Here is a 5140-nt window from a genome sequence, read left to right on the forward strand (position 1 = left end):
TGTCTTGTTCGGATTCACGCTATCCAGTATTGAAGAATATAAGCACTACATATCAGCTTACCGCGTATGGTGTTGATAACATTCATGTTTCTGTTGGCATCGTTACGCAACGGTAAACAACTGGTTATATAATACATATGCGAGTCTTCAACATATGAGTGTGCGTATACCACTTACACATTTCTCTAGCGTCATTCCGTAACGTTTCGGTCAATGTGAAAAATTACGCCATAGTCACCGTCCCGCGCATGCTTCGCATAACATCGATTCCCACGGTACGTGGGATCTGCCGAATTTTTTTTATTTCCTGCTCTTCTTTCCCCTTCCCTACTCTGTCCTTTCTCTCGTCTTTCTACTCCGCTTGTTCATTTCCCCAGTCTAGGGTAGCCAACCACGCGCTTTTCTAGTCAACTTCACTGCCTTCTGTCCTTCTGTTTCCTTCCTTGCCTACTCGCGCAGTATTAACACCGGCTGATGTTGACTAAATAATGGCTAAATAATTGCTAAATCATTCGAAAATAAATGCTGGCTATCTGTTGTACTAACATCGCCATTGTCTTCATTTAATGGCGCCGCCTCCAAACGTACACATACCCCCACATATCAAAACTACACGCAATTTTTCCACAGGTATACACAACAGGAGTATGCCCCTGGTGTAGTGACCACACAGCCACACTTACACACATGACTTAACAATGTGCCGAGCGGCCAGCCAATACAGTATCTAGGTTGTTGCGCTCACTACAAACACTCACAACGTGGTCTTGGGAGGCACAGCTTTCCGAGCTGGCACTGGGGAGCCAACTGGTGACCCTAGACCAGGCCCGGCGAGCCGCCGTGGCCCAGTGGGGCTCTGCAAGAGGGCTTCACCCGGGATTAGCCACGTACTCTAAATCTGCAATAAGGCTTGTTCTCTCTCTCTCTCAGTCTAATGACTGACTTGTCTAACATTGTTTTGTAGGAGGCTATATGGCTATATGTTGACCTCGGCGCTGACTTCGCGAAGCCATCTATTTTGCTGGCTTGGTCAAAGTTGTAAATTGGTCAAAAGGACGGAGAAATTGATATAGACTATGACCGCAATCCGCGGTGCTGCCTCCTTAGCAGTTTATACGCTGGGCATTGGAACACAGCCTAAAATCCGCCCCAGCCGTGCTAGCTAGTTCCCCGCCCGAGCCGCCTGCACTTTCTCATGCTCATTACGGGACTGTCATCAAGCTGTTGGCAAGCGCCGATCACCCGACAACGGAGACCGTTTGTTCGCATTCAAATGTCAGAACTCGTGTTGTAAGAGGCTTGATGAATCACCTTCTCAGGCACGCGGGAAACAAGGAGCGTTGTTTGTTCCTTTTTATGTGTGTGTATGTGTGCTGCAGACGCTTGAGTATGCATTTATTTTGACTAAGTCTTTCTGCTTTTCGTCGCCAGCGGAGAGTGTTGCGCCGTGAAGCAGAAAGACTGTGAGTGCGCCTTTATTGGACGGTGAGAATCGGCTCGTCTTCGCTCACTGCATGCTGTCGTCCATAGGCGTTCGCAGGGTACTCCATCAGAATGGGAGGGAAGGGGAGGGGGGAAAGCTTCTGCGGAGCACCCCTCCGCTCCTCCCGACTTCCTCCCCACTGAGTCCGTTACGATCAGAACACAGTGCAAAGACGATGTACTTTGAGTATTGACATTCGAAATTTATTTTTATAAATGATTGAAGCGAGTAAGTGCCCTTTCGCGCATTCGAGTCTATGCTGGCAGGGTAACTGCTACCGAAGAAACCGCAGGTTAACCAGGCATATGTGTGCTAACAGCTAAGCGGATTAGATCACTGCCCGAAGTCAGACGCCAGGTTCTCAAGTTTCTAATGGCGCTATTCGAGGTTTCGGTGCGACACGACAATCCACGGATAGAGCCGGAGCAGCTCGCACTTCACGACTTCCGTGCCTCGAGAGGTGTTTCTTCCTTTCTTCTTTCTTTCAAGTAGCGCACCGAAGTCTATACGGTGAGGCCCGCCGGGCGAACGAGCTTTTCACGAGAAGTAATAATAATAATAAGAAGAAAATATAAAACGAGTCGCGTGGACTTGGTCGTGACGTCTGGGATCATATGCTTCACCAGCAGCGGGCGTACACTGTTTTAAACGAGAGGCACGGATGAACCCACTGTCCCTATTTCATTGCGTCTTTCATTCCTTTGTTCATTTTCTTTTCTTGGCACCTTCACGCGTCCCCGCGGTGTCTGCGACTCGCACGGTTATTAAGGGGTGCTATCGGGTGCCCAGACAGCCTGACTTTTTACACCTCCGGCCATCCAACCTCTTCCTCTGGACAGTCATTTCTACAACTTCGAATGACTTTTCCCTCTCTCTATTCTCTCTCTCCCTCCCGCCCTCCCTTCGCCTTCAGCGTGCCCTTCATTCCTGACACTTTTCTTGCCTTATTATTTTCGACGTCCACAACCATACGGGCCGAACTGCGTGTATGTTTATATATCTGTGCCACCGCAGTCTACGAGCGGCCGCTTCGAAAAAAAAAAAAAAAGTGGGTCACGTTCGGAGAGCACCGAAACGCCCGCGAAATGAATTGGATACAAACTCGTCCCCTTTGACGCCGCCACCTGCAGTATACAGAATGACGACGCCGCCCTTCCCGGACCCCGAAGAATATACGCTTTAAAACCGGGGGCTACAATACAGGTTCTTGCGCGGCTACGCATGTGCCATATATAGCTGCCGTTGCCCAAGTGCTACCACTGCCGCTCTCCCAAACAACCCGCATGGTACGGAATTGTGGAGAACGGCAATTCTCTTCAAACATGATCCTTTTGTCTTTCTTTCTTTCTTTCTTTCTTTCTTTCTTTCTTTCTTTCTTTCTTTCTTTCTTTCTTTCTTTCTTTCTTTCTTTCTTTCTTTCTTTCTTTCTTTCTTTCTTTCTTTCTTTCTTTCTTTCTTTCTTTCTTTTCCGAGCTATGGCCCCCGTGGCACGTACGTGTGTAGTACACAATGGCCGGCAGCATGATTGCACAGTGTTGTTGGGCGTGTCAGATGCGCACGCCGGAGCCGCTAGTTGCGCCACCAGCGGGCGTTTCGTGCGGTTTCTGCTTATTTTCGTCGCTCTGGTTCCTTCGTGAACGACGCGTGAAAGCAAGATTCTTTTCTTTTTAATTTCAGCTTCACGTGTATATAGGGAGCACAGCGGCCCGAATTTCGCTTCAAGATATCCTTGAACGCTTTAGCACCGAAAAACGCCACTGATCGCTCATTTTCACGGCCCTCGCACTATACGTATACACGATTAGAAGAAGCGTTTTCCTCGCAAAACAGCTCGAATCGCTTTTTACCTGCTTTCCTTAAGCGTCGTTCTCTCACTATAGGCGTCCGTCAGCGAGCCAATTGCTTCCTAATGGATCGTACTTTCACTCTGTAGATGTTTTCTATTGCAGCAGTTTTCGCGCCCACTGTATAGGCCAGATTTCGCTTCCCGAATCTGCGGAGCAAAACGGCAACAGCAACTATGGAAGCCCACAAAAGCCAGGAACGGGAGAAAGTTGCGTCGATTCTCGGCATTCAACAAAAGAACGGTGTTCCTGGAGTCTTTTACAAAGAACGAAATAGGGCTTTTAATAACGGGAAAGGGAACAGGGAAGCTACGCAGAGAAGCCGTGGAAGCGATTTTTTTACGGCGAAGCCGTATACGGCTAGGCGAAACCAAAGTTCGTGCGTCTATACGCACGCAAAGACTCCTACGCAGTTGTGCCACAGAAATTGGGCAAGACCCACTACTCACCACTGGTCCAGTAAAAATGAAGAAGGGAACGCACGGGCGCCGAACACCAATTAAGATTTCTGGACAAACGTAACCATTAATTGAGAAAGACTTTAATGAACCGTCGGGATTAACCCAGTGATAAACACAGGGGCCGCACATTTCAGGTTCGCTGCAGCCTTCTGTGCGCAGTGCTCGGGCGAGGATTTTCTTTAAGCCACTCACCTTTATCCAACCAACACAGGGTATAGAGCAAACGCTGCAGCGTGGCGATACAAGACAGGGCATAGATCATCGTCTTGTGTGCACTGGTCACACCCTTGGCGACATTGAACAGTACTAATAAGGTGTTGAATTCCACCCTGAACGTGAATATCTTAATAGACAGACTAAAGCGCGAAATCGCTCTGCACTCGAACACTCGTGTTGTGTTCTCCTCGGTTTTTGTCGTCCTTTGAAGCGCTTTACGTTGTCACTACGTCACGCTAACAAGGTTTGAACATCACCATTGGTGAAAATCACTTTACTCCCGTGAAGTTCTTGTATATCTATAGGACAGATGTGCGTCGGCTTCTCCTGAATTTCCACCGTGACCGTACGGTTTGGAATGTGAGTGGTGAAATGTGTGGGTCGAAGTGATATTTGGAAAGCATGCACCATGTTTCTATCTAGGTGGCATGTGACAACTTCGGGCCGTTGGCAACCTAACGAAACAATTGACGGTGACCTTCGCGATGCAAGAGCTGCCTGCAGCGAACAACGCTCCTGCTCTTTCCCCTGAGTAGAACTTTGATAGGAGGGAAGATGAAAAACGACGCAGATGAGTCGTTGACAAGAGAGGAGACTGAGTGATATATGTGGTGAATTCGTGCTACCGTTGTTGAAGAGCTTGGGTGGGGGCTAGTTGGAACATACTGCAGAAAAATATATTAGCGCTGCCATGTTTAGGCCAAGAAAAAACATGGACAACACAGACGAAGCGTATCTAACTGAATTTATTGCTGAATGGTTGCACTGGAGCCTTTGGGTGGATTTGAAAAGGAACCAGAATTCATGCTAAAAGTAGCCAAAGTAGCCGTGCCACTTAACTTTATCGCCAAATTTGTAGCCAAATAAAACAGAAGTGATATTATCATTAGGGTTTTTATTATTATGCAATAAATGGGATTTTGAGACTCAAAAACATAGAAATAGCAGCATATCTTTTTCCCACTTGCTTGGTCTTCAAGCTACAGGTGAGTTGCAAAAAATTATTTGTTTGTTTGTTTGTTTGTTTGTTTGTTTGTTTGTTTGTTTGTTTGTTTGTTTGTTTGTTTGTGTGCCCTCAAGACCAAGAGCATTACAAAGGAGAGAGGATAAAACACTAACAAAAAAAGTGACAGAAT

The sequence above is a fragment of the Rhipicephalus sanguineus genome, chromosome 3 (genome assembly GCF_013339695.2).
Source record: "Rhipicephalus sanguineus isolate Rsan-2018 chromosome 3, BIME_Rsan_1.4, whole genome shotgun sequence".
NCBI lineage: Eukaryota > Metazoa > Arthropoda > Arachnida > Ixodida > Ixodidae > Rhipicephalus > Rhipicephalus sanguineus.